General features: G+C 35.1%; 1 pseudogene; it reads right to left on the bottom strand.

Moving 5' to 3' along the window:
* Positions 1-19,334, bottom strand: part of LOC123248118 — a 106,336-nt pseudogene that overhangs the window by 46,430 nt on the left and 40,572 nt on the right.

Below are 19,334 nucleotides of genomic sequence, written 5' to 3'. Positions count from 1 at the left end.
GAGAACTCCATTAGATATTATCTGAACAAATGTGTATTAGTTAATATCTAGATAAATAACATATGTATGTGAAAGAAACAACTCTCCTGGATTATAGCCAATTAAATTTAAGCCATACAAATAAGTGAAGAAAATTAATTCATAAATTGCATATATAAGTACGCAGCATATGCTTAGGAAATATTATTTAGTAAGTTATTATTAGAACTAAGAAGAAAATACATAAAATATATTGAGATATTTGCTACCTAGAATGACCTTTTTATAAGTGAAATCATCTGGAAAACAAAATGTTCTTAATGTCAACATATTTTTGTTTAATACAGTTGGTTCACTGACACATCCATAGCATTTGAACTAATTAAAAGAATAGATGAAGTATTATTTTCTCTCAGCTATACTCAGTTAAGAAGGCTTCAGTCCCAGAGATATGGAGTAGTCTCTTCATAGAACATTTGTGGTTGCCAGATAATTTTATGTGGGTTGAGAAATCACCTTTAGTATACTTTTTGGGGAGGCAGAGCCAAGATGGCAAAGTAGAGCCACAAAAGCTTGAAGCTCTCTGAGAATCCTCTTCAACCAATCTTAAAATAATTCTTCAAAATCAAACACTGTAAAAGCAGAACCAACAATGGAACTGAGTGAAACAATTTTCCTGCAGAAAACAACTTGAATGGGAGACAGAAATTCTGTTTCCCTGGAGTGAGGGAGTGCAGCCCTTAGCAAAACTGCAGCAAGGAGAACCAGCACACAACATACTCCTACTGCTCAATATTATGACTCTGGGTCCAAGGCAACATTAATACCCCAAGATTAAGCCAAAAACAGCACCATCACCTCTTGAAGTTCCAAGTCCTAGCAGAAACCTGCACTGAGGACCCAAGCCTCAGCACAACACAGATGAAAGTCTGACTGTCTGATGTAAATCCAGAGTAAAGCTCAGAGCTCCAGCCCAAGTTGGAGGTGAAACTCCAAAGCATAGCACAAGGCAGTCCAAAGTGTGTCTAAATGGTGCAAGTCCAAGAGGAGGAACCTGCCCAGACTTTCAAGGAGGGCCCAAACCCCAGTCCAAGGCAAGCTACAAAGTGATTGACTGGTATAAACTCAGATTAAAGTTGGGAGCCCCTTCCCAGGACTGAGGAAAGGCCTAAATAGCAAGGTAGTTCACAGTGCCTTGAGACCTGCAAGCCAAATAGAGGACCTGGGAGAGAATGAATCTGCAGTGTCCTTCAGAGCTCCCAGGTCACAGTCCAATCATACCTACTTGGAAGAAGTCAAACTTGTAGAAACCCATAACTAGAGCTGAGAGTAACAGCAAGGAAAAAGTGAAATTAAACTTATAGATATCCAGAAAGGAAAAATTGAAGTTTAAGATGTAGAGTGCCCCCTCTACATTGAGAACAAAGGCCACATTTAAGACAAAAATAAAAGTCAAGAAAAATTTAGCAAAATGAACAAATCCCAAAAAACAAACAAATAACTAATTACAGAAAATTGTTATGGAGATAAAGAAGAGAAAGGTACAAACTTAGAAAGGAACAGTGAGATCAAAGCAATGGAATGCAAAACTTCAAAGAAAAATAAGAATTGGTCTCAGACTCTGGAAGAGCTCAAAAAAGAAATTACTAAGTCAAATGAAAGTGGAAGAAGAAGAATGGGGAAGAGAAAGCAGGGCTACCAATCATGATCTCAGATAAAACTAAAGCAAAAATAGATCTAATTAAAAGAAATAAGGAAGGAAATTATATTTTGCTAAAAAATACATAAGAAATGAAGTAATATCCATACTAAACATATATGCTCTAAATGGTACAACATTCAAATTTTTAAAGGAGAGATTAAATGAGCTATAGGAGAAAATAAACAGTAAAACAATATTAGTAGGGACCTCAATTTTCCCTTCTCAGAACTAGATATATTTAACCAAAAAATAAACAAAAGAGAAATCAAGGAGTTGAATGGAATTTTGGGAAAGTTAAATTGAACAGATCTCTTGAGAAAAGTGGATGGAAATAGAAAAGAATATACCTTCTTCTTAGTAGTAAATGTCACCTAAAATTGCCCATGTATTAGTGAATACAAATTTTATAACCAAATGCAGAGAATCAGAAATAATAAATGCATCTTTTTCAGATAATAATGACAAATTTTAGAGTTGATTTGGCAGAATTGGGTCATTATTATATTTTTGGTGGAATTGTGAACTGATCTAATCAGGCAATTTGGAAGCAATTTGGAACTATGTCCAAAGGACTGTAAAAAATTTGATTCAATAATAACACTGCATGATCTGTATCCCAAAATGATTTAAAACAAAAGGTAAAGGACCTACATGTATGAAAATATTAGCAAAATTTTTCATTGTGGCAAAGAATTGGAATTTGAGGGGATGTCCATCAATTGGAGAATAGTTGAACAAATTGTGCTATATGATGTAATACTATTATACTATAAGAAAAAATGAGAAGGATAATTTCAGAAAAAGCATCATGAATTGATGCAGAGTGAAGTAAGCAGAACCAGTAGAACATGGTACACAGTAGCACTGATCAACTGTCAAAGTCTTAGCTACTCTCAGCAATACAATGATCAAGGACAATTCTAAAGGATTTATGACAAAGACCACTATCTACCTCCGGAGAAAGAACTGTTGGATTCAGAAAGCAGATCAAAGTATACTTATTTTTCACTTTAGTTTATCTATGTTTTAATTTGGGGATTTAAGTTTTATATGAGAATTATCTTACAACAATAACCAAAGAAGAATGAATTTGACACATGGATAATGAAAGACATGGAGGCTGGAGATGCAGTATCATTCATGAGGAGAATCATGGAACCCAGTTTGTATAAAAAGTGAAGTAATGTGTCATAATCCCAAAGATGCAAGTTGGAGGCAAATAGCCCTATGGAGTAGATAGTACATTGTTGCTCCCATATCTCAGATGAGAGAACTGCCAGAGAAGTTACATTTATTTCTCACTTTGATATGTCATAAGTAGCACATCTACAACTAGAGCAAAGGTCTACAAGTACTTACTCTGGGACTTTTTTCATATAACCACACTGATTATACCTACATCACATTGTCTCTCATTCAACAAGTATGATTCAGGAGCATATTTTAGTTACAGAATAAATGAAGGGCTGTGTCTCTAATGACACAGTATTAAAACATGCAAAAACACTGTTAAAATGCAAAAAATGCAAGCAGTTGAAATATCAAAAGTGCAAATAAATGTCAGTCAAACCATTATCCTAGCTATTTTATTTATATGATGTCAGGTAACTGCCATCATTAGCGTTGTGTTCTCACTTCCATGACCAACTGTTTGGAAGAGTCAGCTCTATATCAGAGAAATTGGAAGATTGGGGAAGCCCTGAGCCACTTGTTTCCTGGCTGTTTTGCTGCCACTCTAGCTTTCTAGACTCCCACTAGGGAACAGAAAGAATGACAGTGTGAAATAAATAATTCCCTTCATTGCAAATTCTATTTTTAAGGATCTCTATTCTGTTTATCTTCTCTGGAGGAACAGTAGCCCTCTCAATGACCCTTTGCCTTGAATGGACTCTGTTGTAAATGAAGTATTAAGGATGCAACTTGGTCCAGGGGTTCCCTTATGTAGACCAGTAAAAGCTGAATGATAAATGCCTTTGCAAGTTATCTCAAAAACAAGTCTTTATTTTCTGCCAGTTGGCAAAATAGGCAGATATTACAATTTACTAAAGGATGAGGACAGACTATAACTTTCCATATGGCCTTAATTTTTCTTCTTTCTAGTTTAAAACACACTTGGATTTCATTGGGGACTGTAGATAGGATTAGAGAGAGCACTGGAGATTTCTGTATTCCCCCCAAAAAGAACTATATTAGTTACATGCACTGTTATTGTTGTAATCCCATTGAGATTAGATAAAAGTAACAAAATTGGCTGATATTAAACCATTAGTAGAGATAGGTCTTGTAGACTCAATGAGATACATTTTTTCATAATTATATTAGTTGTTCTCCTTATTAATGTTTTTATTCTTTTCATTATGATATTCAATTTGCAAAAATAAAACCTACTTTCCACACTGGTATATTGTTTTAATATTACATATAATAATTAAACTATAGTAACAGATCCTATTTTTTTCAAGGCAAAAGCAATTAAATAGGGTCAAGTAATTAATATATTTGTGGGTAGAAAGACTTTCTTTAAAAACTAACCCTAGAGTATGAAGACCGTGTAAGGAAAGTTGTGTCCTCCGTGAATCCTTTCTCCCTATCTGGGACTATAAACTTATTTTGTCACTATTTTCAAATGAATAAATCAATAATCTAAGTAACAAGTATATACATGGGTGTTTACTATATGCTAAGCACTTTGTATCATTTGAGGATGCAAAGACAAAAACTTGTTTCTTCTCAATTTAACTGAAAAAAGTCAGTTTACCATTTTTATATCTCAAGACTACCCTTCCCAGAAATCAACTGATCACATCTGTGAGACCACATGAACTTTCTACTATCCTGAGGAATCACAGAGAGGATCATATTCTCCTTTTGGCTAGTTAATCCTATAGCTAGAGTTTACTTAAGGCCAATATCCAAATAGATTATGGATATTGTTTGTTCTAAGTTTTCCTAAATAAGGACAGTAGATACTGTTGAGTTATTTTCAGCCTTTTTCCAACTCTTTACAATGCCATTTCAAGTTTTCTTGGCAAAGATTTTGAAATTGTTTGCTATTTAATTCTTCAGCTCATCTTGAAGATTTTCAAACTGAGGCAAACAAAATTAAGTGACTTGCCCAAGGTCACACAATTTCTAAGCATCTGATGCCAGACTTGAACTCGGGAAGATCAGTTTTCCTCACTCTAAGGCCAGCACTCTATCTACTCTGCCACTTCATTGAATTATGGCAAATGTACTAGTTCTCATTCAAGTGCTGAAGGTAACATTTTAAGTTTAGACTAAGCTACAGAGTAGATTTCACTCTATAAAAGGTAATAAGGTAAAAAGGAAATGAGACATAAAGGACTCCATAAAAGATCTGTGAAATACACAAATAAAATGGTAAACTCCCTTGATAAGGCTATCATAATTTGAAGCTCCTGAATAAGCAGGAGATTTTTTTTATTAGATCTGTTGGCTTTTCATAAAAGCTTACTTTTGGCTAATTCTTCATTAGGATGATTATAACTTACATTGTACTTATGCTTCCATTACAAAATGGAACTCTCTCTGTGAATCCGTTAAAACACGCAGAATAATATTACTTTAAGGACCATAAGACAAGCAAAATTCTGATAAAACATAAACACACACACACACACACACACACACACACACACACACACACCAGAAAAAAATTTCCACACAGAGGGGAACTTGTAAATGTTTAATTGTGTTTTCTAGAAAAGAAACAAAATCTATATCTATTTAGATCATCTATCTGTCTACAAATATCTATCAGTCATTTATGTAAATGTCATCTATGTCTATGGGCGTATACGCTTTTGAGTTAAACATAGATTATTAACTTTATATTATGTTCTAGAGTCAGCAAAATAATATCAGTCCTTGATTTTTAGTAGTTCTAGAGGTATAGAGTCACAATCAGCTCTGCTAAACTACCTCCAGTATATCCCTGATTATACCCAAGTTCATGAAAAAGGAAAAAATATCACTCATTCTCTTTCTGATTGGCTACCACCTTATCTTTGGTTGTAGATAGTTTTCTAAACTTATAGACCTAGCCTAGGCTTATGCCTTTCCAAACAATAAAACAAAAAAAAAGGATTTATATTTTCACTGGTGTGGATAAAATGAGGCACACAAGGCACTGGCTGATTCAGAAGAATTTCTGCAACAGATAAAATAAATAAGCTAATTGTCTCTCTTTCATAAAACTGCAATGTCTTATACTCTGTAGATAATATAATTATAGAAGAGTAAACCTATTGAAAACTTATCTTGCAAATTTTGAGATAAGATTATGTTAGGAAAAAAGGAGTTCTAACAGTATTTACAAAAATATTACTTTCAAAGAAAATACATGCACTGCTTCACAGTATCAGAATGAAAATATATTAGGAAAAAAATTGGAAAGACAAACAAATTGAGTAGTTCAAAAGTAAGAAATAAGCCTGTTGTCATTTTAGTCTCATTTTTTCTAAGAATTCTTGAAGAAATAAAGTAGACAAAGACTGAAAAACAATGCAAATTTGTGAAAGATTATGTATTAAATTAGCTATATCATTTTACTCAAAAATTCCATTACTGGAAGTTTATGCCAATAGGTTTGTGGACTACAAGAAAATAATCATGTTTTAAAATGTTCATGTGACTCAGTTGTGATACTAAAAAAACCCTAGATGTAAAATATGTACCCAATGATTATAGAATGGCTAAACAGATTATATTACATAATTGTAATTGAAGGCACAGTGGATAGAACAATGGACTTGGAATTAGGAAGACTCATCTTCATGAATTCAAATCTGCCCTCACACACTTAATAGCCAAGTGACCCTGGGGAAGTCACTCAGCTCTGCTTGCCCTAGTGTTCTCGTCTATAAATTGAACTGCAGAATGAAATGACAAATCATTCCAATGTTTCTGCCAAGAAAACTCCCAGAAGGGTTATGAAGAAGTAGGCAAAGCTGAACAACAAAAATATTATAATGAAACTGTATCAAAAGCTATAAGAATGTAAAGAATTTAAAGAAATAAGAAGAGACTTCCATCAAATGATGTATGATGCCTAAGGCAGAGATAAAATTAAAATATAAGAAATAACTATATAAATTTAAATAAAGTTGATATAGAAAAGATACAAAGCTGTTAAAATACAATGATTTCTATAAATGCCATGGTTAAATTTATTTTTAAAATTTTATTTTTATCATCATGCAAAACACACTTTTACATTGGTCATCGTTGTAAGAGCACACTTACACCTAACCAAAACCCCATAAGAAAACCATAAATACACTGATGTAGTATGCTTTGATCTGCATTCATCTGATTCTAATAGTTTTTTCACTGGAGATGGATAGCATTTCCCATCACAAGTCTTTCAGGATTGTCCCAGATAATTTCATTGCTGAGAGTAGACAAGTTTTCACAGTCGGTCATCCTACAATATTGCTGTTATTGAATACAATGTTTTCCCAGTTCTGTTTATTTTGCTCTGTATCAATTCCTCCAGATATTTCCAACTTTTTTCATAATTATCTTGCTTATCATTTCTTAAAGACCAATAGTTTCTACAGCCAACATATACAATAATTTGTTTAACCATTTCCTAATTGATGGACATTACCTCCATTTCCATAATGTTAAAATTTAAAGTGTCATTGCTCATTTATGTCAACAGCCAATAAGCTAGTTGTCAAAGATTATAATTTGTAGGTGATTTGTTTTAGTGTCTCTTGGAAATTATTTGTTCTATCAAAAATACGTAGCAATGAATCAGGGCAAAAATAATATATTTTGTTTTCTTGATTTTGTGATATTAATTTGAAATTTAAAAGTGAAATTGAGTTTTTATCAACAATTATTAGTTTCTATTTTAAATGTTTTCTGAATTCCATGTGAAAATGTTTCAACATTCTTTTTAAAATTTTTTAACTTTTGAATTCTCTTCCACTCTCCTCTTTCCTTTTCCTTGTGAAAGCAAGAAATTTAATATAAATTATAATTGTTACTGGGGATAACAACTGCTCCCTTTCCCTTCCCTCTGCTTTTGGTTGGAATTCATGCAAAATATTTTTTATTAGCCTTCTTGCAAAAAAAAAACAAACCACAGACTTTCCATCCAAAAAACAGACAAGAAAAATAAAGTTTAAAAAATGAATGCATCATCCTGCAATAATACTAAGACAGTTATTTCACTGGACATGTTAATCATTTTCATCATAAATTCTTTTGAATTGTCTTAGATCATTATATTGCTAACAATAGGTAATTCTTTAATAGTTGATCATCATACAATATTGCTGTTGCACACTATTCTCCTAATTCTGCTTACTTCATTTTGTATCATCTCATGTAAATCTTCCCAGGTTTTATTAGTTTTAAGAATATATAAGCTCTGTGTGTACTTGAGAACTCCTAAGGACAAGTGGTATATGACCTGGCTTATAGATGTCTATATTGTATGTTCACTATTTAAACAATTCCTAAGCCTGTGTCTATATACATTGAAATAATGATATGAATCAGTCATTTAAGTGAAACAAGCAATCTCTATGAACTCATAAATCAATGAGATGCCTTCCTATGTCATTCAAAGCAGTTGATCTAGAAAGACCTTGAAGACTTTCTCAGAAAACCCAAAAGACACATGAAGATTTCTATGAGTTCTTCTGGAGGAGAAAAGTCTGCAAATTATAAATTTTATGTCCAAAGTTGTTAAATAAACCTGTTAGGAAAACTCTAGATTTCTTAGCTGTTAGCTATTTTTCTACCCTAGTTTTGAAAGAAAAAAAGAAAAACCTGATAGTGTCTTTAAAAAATGAGGTACTATAAAAATATTGAAAACTGACCATATGATATTTTTTTAAATATCAAAGCTTTCAGAAGTATTTCAAGTGATGGTTTCTGTTATCAGAGTAAGTATTTCTCTGAGTAAGATCACTTCACACACATATTGTGTGTGTGTGTGTGTGTGTGTGTGTGCGTACATATAGTGTTTTGTGGTCCATAAAAAGCTTTTCTCCTTTGATCATTTCAACATCCCCATGGGGGAGATAGAGTAGATATATTTATTTTGTTCATAAGGAAGCAGAGTATCAGAGCACTTAAGTGACTTATTCATGTCACACAACAAGTAAGAAATTGAGTCAATGCTAAAATTTCAGCCTCCTGGGCCCATGATCTTTCCATGATGCCAAAACGACTTGGTATCTTTAAATTATTTTACTGAGAAATTTTAGCTCATTGGTGAGAGTGTGGGAGATAAGGAAGGACTGTTTATATAGGAATGAATGCTTGTCTGGTGATTTCCTTATTATTTTAAACATTTTTCTCATCGGCATTTTCACTCTACTTTATATAGAGAATTAATCTTCAGGGAATTCTTACAATAAAACGGATGACTGTGCAACAAAAGAACAAGGCTGTTCAATGCATTAATCATACAATTACAGTTCGGAGTCAGCCTTGTTATACCATTTCTGTGATTTGAACAACCTTTGGGAAAGATCCATCTTCTATGCCAAAGTGATTTATTTCATTAAAAATTAAAGGTCCTCAAACCATAAAAAAAAAGCTAAAGATCAAGGTTGTGTCAAATAGTATTTCATTCACATTGTAACTGCAGTTTGACCTTTATATGGCCTGCACTTTTATCAAGGTAATTTTACCAAATACAAAACCTTTCTTCCAATTCAATTCAAGATAAAAGAATTTGATTTTGGAATAACTCTTTCCTGATTCTGCTTTCGTCTTAATGCTCTGAAAAGGAAAATGACAACAACAACAATGTCTAATTATAGATGATTCAAAGTCAGTGGTAAGGCACTCTGACTGGAGGAAAGCTATAACATTATTTTTACTGAATTATATTTAAGTGATGTCATAGAAGAGTATCATCAAAGACAAGAAGAACTAGAAAAGGAATTCAGCTGGATATGTAGGAAGAGAGAAATATAATTGATGAATAACTTAACTATTCTATTGCCAAATATGGACTATTCTCAAGCCATGGTATCCTCTATGCAAAAAGGCATAGGCAAGATTCTCACAGAGAATGTATTAAGATGCTTTGTAAATCTGAAATGGTTAAGGAAAGTAATTAATCTTATTCTTCCTTCAGTTGAGTTCTAAGAGAAAAAAAATTTGCTATAAAAACAGTGTCCATTTAGGACATCCTGTTTCAATCTTACCTTTTTAAAAATTCTCTTTTTTATTTTATAAATTTTATTTTTTCCAGATTAAATGTCAAAACAATGTCTTAATATTCATTTTCTGATATTTTGCAATCTATGTTTCCTCTTTCCCTTATAACTCTGACTCCTCCCTAAAAAGGCAGGTCATATGATATAGGATATATATATGCTATCATATAACAAATATTTCTATATTCATAATGTTATAAAAGAAGACACTATTGATTAAACCAGAGAAAAATTCATGAAGGAAATAAAATAAAGTATGTCTTAGGCTTTATTGTTAGAATAGAGAAATGCTGATGATTTTTGTGAGTTTACTTTACATACTATAAATTTGCTAAAGTTGTTAAACGTTTTGCTTACTTTTTGGTTGTTTGTCTAGAATTTTCTAGGTATACCATTATATCATCTGCAAAGAGTGATAGTTTTATTTCTTAATTACCTATTCTGTTTCCTTCAATTCTCCTTTTATTACTATAGCTAAAAACAACTCTGAGGTACCACCTCACACCCAGCAGATTAGCTAATATAACAGCAAAGGAAAGTAATAAATGTTGGAGGGGATGTGGCAAAATAGGGATATTAATGCATTGCTGGTGGAGTTGTGAATTGATCCAACCATTGTGGAGCGCAATTTGGAACTATGCCCAAAGAGCTCTAAAAGACTGTCTGCCCTTCGATCCAGTCATAACACTGCTGGGTTTGTACCCTAAAGAGATAATAAGGAAAAAGACTTGTACAAAATTATTTATAGCCACATTTTTTGTGGTGGCAAAAAATTGGAAAACAAGGAGATGCCCTTCGTTTGGGGAATGGCTAAACAAATTGTGGTAACTATTGGTGAAGGAATACTATCATGCTGAAAGGAATAATGAACTGGAGGAATTCCATGTGAACTGGAATGACCTCCAGGAATTTATGCAGAGTGAAAGGAGCAGAACCAGGAGAACATTGTACATAGATATGGATGCACTGTGGTACAATAGAATGTAATGGATGTCTGTACTAGCAACAATGCAATGACCCAGTACAATTCTGAGGGATTTATGGAAAAGATGCTACCTACATTCAGAGGAAGAACTACAGGAGTGGAAACAGAAGAAAAGCAACTGCTTGAACACATGGGTTGATGGGGATATGATTGGGGATGTAGACTCTAAGCAATCACCCTAGTGCAAATATCAATAATATGGAACTAAGTCTTGATCAATGTATAAGGGGAAAAAAGGGATTTTATGGGTTTGATATATTAAAAGGTGGTCGCCAGGGGAAATTTCCCCAACTATGGAATAATCTCAAGTCAAAATTGACTTTCATGTTGATTTATTTACAATTAGGAAGGTTGAAGGTAAGGAAATTGAGAGAGAAACTCTGGCCCGGACCAGAGGCCCGGACCAGGTAGGGATTTAGAGGCCCCAGCAGAGGGGCGCAGAGGTTAATTAAACAAGGCTTCTAGCCACAAGACCTTTTACAATTAGAGAGGCAAGAGAGGCCTCCCTGAGGGTAGAGACTCCAGAAACGCCAAGGGAGGAGAAAGGAAGTCAGCCTAATTTACCCACATGGAACAGTCTCGGTCATGAGCTAGTGAAGCTCCCTCAGGTCTCCTTCACCACACCAGTAGTAGCCTCCCTCCCCTTCCTCTTTGGAAGGGGCCACATATATGTCACTTCCAGTGGCTTCCCTTAGCCTGCATGTCCAATCACAATAGACACTTTCTCAAAGAAAGTGTTGATTCTGATTGGTTACTCACTCTAGCACACGTGGGTTAGGACCTCCCAGAATTGGAAGGTGCTCTCACCTTTGTGTAGACTTAATTTAATTATCACAAGTGATACCTGTAAAACTGAGTGGAATTGCGTGTTGGCTACTGGAGGGGGAATGGTAGGAGGGGAGAAAAAGAACATGAATCATGGAAACATGGAAAAATTTTCTTAATCAATAAAAAACTATAGCTAGTATTTATAGTACAATACTGAAAAGAAGTGGTATCAGTTGGCATCCTTGTTTCACTTCTGATCTAATTGGTAAGGCGTGTAGTTTATTCCCATTAAATAAAGTATTTGCTGATGGTTTTAGGGAAAGAGAGAGAGAGAGAGAGAGAGAGAGAGAGAGAGAGAGAGAGAGAGAGAGAGAAAAGCAGCTTGTGTAGTAAATAGATTTTTAGTTGTAGAGACAGAAAAATGAGTTCAAGTCTTGCCTTAAACACTTATTGCCCATGACTGCTTTGTAAACTGCTTAACCTCTTGCCCAAGTTTTCTCATTTGTAAAATTGAGATAATAGTACCTATTTTGAAGGGTTTTTATGAAGATCAAATGAGATAATATTTATTTACTAAGTACTTATCATAACACCTGAGGCATTGTAGGTGCTATAGAAATGCCTGATCTTTTCTCCCACTCCATTCCTTGATTCATTGAATTTGCCTGATCTGTCTTTTTCTTTGAAATTTTGCTTGTCAATAATTTGGTCATTCTCTTCAGAGTTTTTGTCATGAATGTCTTTTTTCACTTTAATTACTTTTTATACAGGATTTTTTTTTCAGTTTTTTTTGTTTGCTCCTTCTCCTAGCATACTTTCTATCTTCCGACTTGATATTAAAATTAGTCTCTGCTCACTTCTGGAGGGAAAATCTGGACTGATTTTTTTTATTCCTTTCTTGTGGTACTATATTATTCCAAGATCTCATGGACAGGTCAGATTGGAAATAAGCAAACTTTCACTGGTTTCAAAGTGCTTTGATGTAGAGCAAAGTCTGATTCCTACCTCCCTTGCCTGAGCTCTCTTGCTGGTGAAGCAAATCTTATGGAGTAGACTACAGCTATCCCCATTTTGAGCTTTAATAATAATAATACTTCTAGATTAGTGTTTTTAGTCATCATCTTGGGAGACTACCACTATTGGAGATGAATCTTAGAAATTCTTCTTGTAAGTTAGATAAAAAAGTTACTAAAAACCCCTAAAAGAAAATTCTTGCCACTAAAATCCTTTACACTTTTTAATTAGGCAACATCAGAAATTGATATACAGTTGTCCCTTGCCATATCAGGGTTCACTTATATAAACTTCACTGTATCGGTGTTTAAAAAAAAATATATATATATGCTATATATATATATATTATATGGGGGTGAGTATTGATGGTAGGGGGTATGTGTATCTAGACTCCACCCCTTTATAGCTTTCACCCACACCCCAGGGAAGACTTATGTGGGAATAAACTCAATGAGCTTCCCAAACTGGCAAAACTATAATGGGGATGTTGAAGGTAGGTGTTGGGGTTCAGTTGTGACCTTAATGGATGGGATCCCACCCCCAGAGCCAGCCCTGGTGAGACAAGCTTTCCCACAACTTCTAAGTACAAGTAGCTTTACCCCTCAAGATGGAGTCAAGGTAATGGTCTTCCCCTGACCCACAAGATCAGTCACCTCCCCCTCAATGTAACTATTCCAGACCTTAAGAATCAAACTATCAGGGATTTATTAAAGGATACATTAAATTCAGGGTACAGGGGGAAAAGGCATAGGAGAATCAAGGAAGGAGGGAAAGGAGGAACTTCACTATCAGCTAAGTCTTCCCCCCAAGAGAGCAGCTCTGGACTTCTTCTCTGGCTTGGCCACAGTAGCTCACTCTTTTCCCCCTACAGTCTCCTATCAAATATTTCTAACTAATATAAAAGGGAAGTAACAGGATCAATGGATTCAGGCAGGATGAGGGAAAGGACTCCCCCTTATTCAAAGCCACTCCCCCTCCAGGAGTTCAGCCTCTCCTGCCAAATTGGAGAATGGCTGTTCAATATCTTCTTTGTTGGTATTTGTAATCTCCTAATAGTCACACATAAAAATACAGAGGAACTAAGTTTACTCAGGATCTACTCAGGATGCCCCCAAAATCCAAACCCACCCAAGCAAAGAACAACCCCCAAGCTCCTAGTCCAGTCAGGAGAGAAGTGAGAGTTGAGAACCTTCAGAATTCTCCTCCAAACTCCTCTCGATGCTGGCACCTCCCAAACAGAATTCTCTCAGAGTTCCATGGGGTCGACTTCCAGACCCCTTCCAAGATGAGGGCTTAGTTATCCTTGATTTACCACAAATCCACACTTCTGTATTATGGAGTTTTTGCTATATCATGGTAATTTTTTAGTTAGAAACCACACATTTATTGAATGAAAAATCCAACAGCAACTCCCCCCATACCCACAGCCCAACCAAGAGAGCAGCTGAGCCCAGGCAAGGTGCTTTGGACAGCAGGACTGAGTAACAGGACCCCAGGGGCATAGGAAGGTTAAGAAAGAAGAACTACTTTCTATACAAACCTCTGGGATGGGGACAAGTTCAGGAGCAGGAAAGGGGTCTCAGTGGATAGAATACAGACCGAAGGACAAAGACCTGTAGCCCTGGCACCTGGAGTTCAATCCCTGCCATCTTCAGGAAGGGGGAGTTAGGGCTCAGATATGCATTCACCTTGAGGAGGAATGAGCCTGTGGCTACACAGTTGGACTGGGACAAGAACAAAGGGTGGAGGGATCCTAGCAGGGGCTCACTCAATCTGGGAGGCTGCCCAAAGAGGGAGAAGATGGAGAAGGAACAGGCCCTGGGGTCAATGTCATCAACAACAACAACAACATTATCAACAAAATCATCAACAACATCAATAACATTGACAGCAACATCATCATCAACATGATCCACATCATCAACAGCATCAACATCATCATCATCAACAGCAATATCATCAACATCATCAACAACATCTTCAACATCTAACTATCTATCTTTCCCTTGCCCAGGAAAGAATTTTGCTGGGTGGCCTAACCTAACAGCATATTATGCAGAGTACTGTATTGAATGAGAGCCAAAACACTTAAACTCTAGGCTTGAATCCCAGTATGTGTCCTTTGGGGGTAAAAATAAAGCCTTCTTTTTCCTGGACTCAGTTTCCTCATTTATGTATGAATGAAGCTTACCTGGCCTCTGCATTAAGTTATCAATCAAATTGAAGAACAAACCAGGTGTAAACAAAAACAAACAAACAAAAAAAAGGTGGGGGATTGTAGGAGTCCCTTTGTCAGCTCTGGGTATAAGAATCTTCTCATATTGCCCATATGTAAATCCAGGTTATGTTGCATAATTTCTAATCACAGGAACTCAATTAAGAGAAACTGAGCCTCCAAGCCAAAAAGAAATAGGTTTATTGTAAGAGAGCCGGTCTCACAATAAAACTGGACTTCTGGCCAAGGCTAAAAGACCCCAAGCCTTGTAAGAGGATTTCTTTTTTACCCCAACAATATCAAAACATATAAAATAATCCAAGTGATAAAAATAGAGAGATGTGGATTGGTTTAAGTAATCAGGAAATACTTCTCATTGGTAGAAGTCTCTTGATAGATAGACAAGGGGGGAGCAGGGGATCCTGAACCCTACTTTATAGGCTTGATGATGTCAGGGATGATGTATAGTAAGATAACTTGGTAAGGAGAAAGTGCCAGGCCCCCAAGCAGGGCAAAAACCTGATGATGTACACTAGGATGTATACAAAGGTGAAGGGATATCACTAGGCTTCTAACTGAAGCAAAAGCCTCTATGCCAGGGGTCTGCAACCTTTTTGGCCATGAGAGCCATAAACGCCTGTGGAAGGAGGAGGATGGAGGCGGAAGGGGCTGGAATATGGGTCGGAGGCTGAAGGACCCCCTGGGGCACATCCTGGGGCTCTGCATGGACTGGCAGGTAGGGAGGTGGAGCCAGATAGGAAGACCCAGTCACAAGTTCAGGACCATAATGTTTAGGGGGCATGCATAGTAAGTTTAAGCCTTAGGTTACTATGCTAACAATAATTATATTCAAGGAGTTATTTTACTTTAAAACCTATACTAAAATAATCACAAAAGGCCTCCTAAAATCATCACTTATGCTATTATTTAACTATTCTAGAATTACAATTATGATTAATTCAAAACTACTACTAATATTAAATGCTAATCCTCATATAAAGGAGGGTAGGGGATTTTTCACTCACAGTTACAGGCTTTGGGCATGGTCTCAGGATGAAAAAGAGTACTAGTTCAAAACAAAGCTTATGATAACAGGGGAACAGGAGACCCTGGTCACAATTCCAAGTTGGAAAAGAGTTATTTGGTTACTCAGGAGTTCAGAGTATAGGCCTGGGAGACTATGAAACACATCTCTCCTTACATCATACCACCTTGGAAGAACTGAAAACTTATAGATCCCCAGAACTGGCTCTGCAGGCAGCTACACAAAGAAACTAAAGCTTGGAACATTGTTCCCTTCTCTAAGGGTATAGAGCCCAACACAAATAGATTTTTTTGCTGTTGTTGTTGTTGTAAGCAAAGAAAAGGACTGGGAAAGGAGCAAAATAAAACCAATACAGAAAATTATTTTGGTGACAGAGAAAACCAAAACACAAACTCAGAAGAAGACAATAAAGTCCATACTGTTGAATACAAAAATTCCAAGAAGAATATGAATTGATTCTTAGCTGAAAAAGAATTAGTAAAAGACCTCAAAAAGGATTTTAGAAATCAAATAAGAGGTAGAAGAAAAATTGAGAAAAGAAATAAAAAAGAATCAAGAACTTGTTAAAGGGGCACAAAAATATTGAAGAAATTAATGTCTTTAAAAAAAACACAAAAGAATATGTCAATTGGTGAAAGAGGAAAAAATACCTGTGAGGAGAACTTCTTAAAAATCAAAATTTGTGGAATGGAAAGATATACAAAAATGTACTGAAGAAACATACTCATTAAAAGGCAAAGTTGGCCAATTGGAAAAGGGGATACAACAATTCACTGAGGAAAAGATTTTTTTTAAATATAGAATTGGCCAAATGGGAAAGAAGGAAGAAAAGTTCACTCAAAAACAATCATGCCTTAAGAATTAGATTTAGGCAAATGGAAGCTAATGACTCCATGAGATTTTAAGAACCAAAGTCAAAGGAATGAAAAAAAATAAAAGAAAATATGAAATATCTCATGAGAGAAACAACTGACATTGAGAACAAATTTAGGAGAGATAATCTAAAAATTATTGGACTACCTGAAAGTCATGATTAAAAAAAAAACCCAACCTAGACCTGATCTCTCAAGAAATTATCAAGGATAAATGCCTTGATACAAAGTTCAAAATAGAAATAGAAAGAATCCACCAATCACTTCCTAAAAGAGATCCCCAAAGGGGAATGTTATAACCAGATTCCAGAACTCTCAAACATTGATGATGGAAAGACCAGAGCTGCATGGAAATTTTTTTACCTTCAAATATAAGACTCAAGCATTAAAAGGTAAACAGGAAAGAAATCAAAAGACATTTGATGAGGTATACTGTTTACATACCCACATGGGAAAATGGTTCTTATAATTCCTAATAACTTTATCTTTATTTGGAGAGTTAGAAATAGTATATATAGAAAGAGGTCAAGGGTGTGAGTTGGATATAATGGGATAATATTTTAAAAAGATAAAATCAAGGTATAAGAAGGAGGAATGCATTGGGAGAAGGGAGGAGAAATAAATAGAATGGGATTAATAATCTCTCACACAAAAAAGTGAGAAAGAGCTTTTACAGTGGAGGGGATGATGAGGGTTTGGGGAGGGGAGAACTTATACCTCACTCTCATCAAAATTGGTTCATTGAGGGAAGAACATGTATAAACAATTGGGTAAAGAAATCTACCTTACCCTATATGAAGTTAGGAGGTGAAGGGGATAAGAGAAGGGAAACGGGCTGATAGAAAAGAGGGCAAAATAAGGTATGTGGTGGTCACAACAGGTAAATAGGTTGGAGATTAATACACAATAATTACAATGGTAAAAATTTAATAACAAATTGATAAATTTAATAAAGATCTCATTTTTCAAAAACAGAGAAGTGAGTCAAATAAGAATATAAATTATTCCCTGAATGATTAATGATCAAAGGCTATGAAATCAGTTCTAAATGCAATTATAACTCTCTACTCTCCTCATGCAAAAATGCTTTAAATTATTATTAGAGAAATGCAAATTAAAACAACTTTGAAATACTACCCATTAGATTGGGTTTTATGGCAGAAAAAGAAAATGACAAAACTTGGAGTGAATTTGGTAAAATTGAGACACTAATGCACTGTTGTGGGAGTTGTGAATTGATTCAACCATTCTGGAGAGCAATTCGGGTTTAAAGCCCAACAATGTCCTTTGGTACAGCAATGCTGTTGCTAGGTTTGTATCCTACAGAGATTAAAAAAAAAAGGTGGGGGAAGGATATATATGCATAAAAATACTTAAAGTGGATCTTTTTGTGGGGTCAAAAAACTGGAAACTGAGGGGTTAACTATCAATTGGGGAATGGCTGAGTAAGTTAAAGTATATTATTGTAATGAATTAGTAGCATGTTCTGAGAAAAGAAAAGCAGGAGGAGCTCAGAAAAACCTGAAATGACAAGAACTGAAGCAGAATGAAGTGAACAGAACTAGAAAAACATTGTGCATTGTGACAGAAATACTTTATAATGGATGAATTTGAATAACTTAGCTATACTCAGCCATAAAATGACCCAAAACAAAACCAAGGGACTCATGATAAAAAATGCCATCTGCTTCCAGAGAAAGAACTGATGGAGCACTCTGAATCCAGACTAAAGCAAACATTTTTACACCTTCTTTTTGCAGTTGTTGTTGCTGGAGTTTACTTCCACAAAAGGATTAATATGGAAAAATGTTTTACAGGTTCACACATGTAAAACCTATATCAGAATGTTTAACATCTCAGCAGGAGAGGAGTGAAGAAAGGAAAGAGACTTAAAATTCTTTACAAAATGTGGGAAACTGTTTTTACTTGTAATTGGGGAAAAAATAGAGATGATGCTTCTTAGTGCTTTGCAGACAATAAGCACTTTTTAAATGTTTTATTTTTCACACGTCTTTATTAGTCTCTAAACTAAAATGCAAAAAAAAGGCATAAATAATATAGAGATATAGGGTGACATGAGATTTTGAAGGAAAGAGATTTAATTTCTGACTAGACCTTCTGAGTTGATAGTTATTTCATTAATTCTCATTGAGCTATCCAAAGGCAACCAAATTTTATAGAGATCATAGGAGCTCTGGAAACTGAGGCTCTGGCTGCCCTTATCAAAATGCCTTCAGCTTGTCTCTGACTTGCTTTATTTATCTTTCTCAGAATTTTTGAGATTTCTTGATTCTTTGATCAAGATTATTGGACTCCCTTCCTCTTTGCTCTGAGAAGAGAGCCAAGCTCATATGAATATCTTATCTACTTAGCTATGGCATTATGCCCACATTCTCTACCTACTAACACATTTTCTTGGAGACTATGTGAAAGCTGTAGCCAGTCTTGCCTAACATTCACTAAAAAAAACTTTTGAATGGTTGTATGATAACACATATATAACCCATTTTATATAAGCTGCCACTTGGGGAATTGCAAAATGTT

The sequence above is a fragment of the Gracilinanus agilis genome, chromosome 1 (assembly GCF_016433145.1).
Source record: "Gracilinanus agilis isolate LMUSP501 chromosome 1, AgileGrace, whole genome shotgun sequence".
Lineage (NCBI taxonomy): Eukaryota > Metazoa > Chordata > Mammalia > Didelphimorphia > Didelphidae > Gracilinanus > Gracilinanus agilis.
The sequence above is the reverse complement of the archived record's forward strand: the minus strand, read 5'-3'. Positions and strand labels throughout refer to the sequence as shown.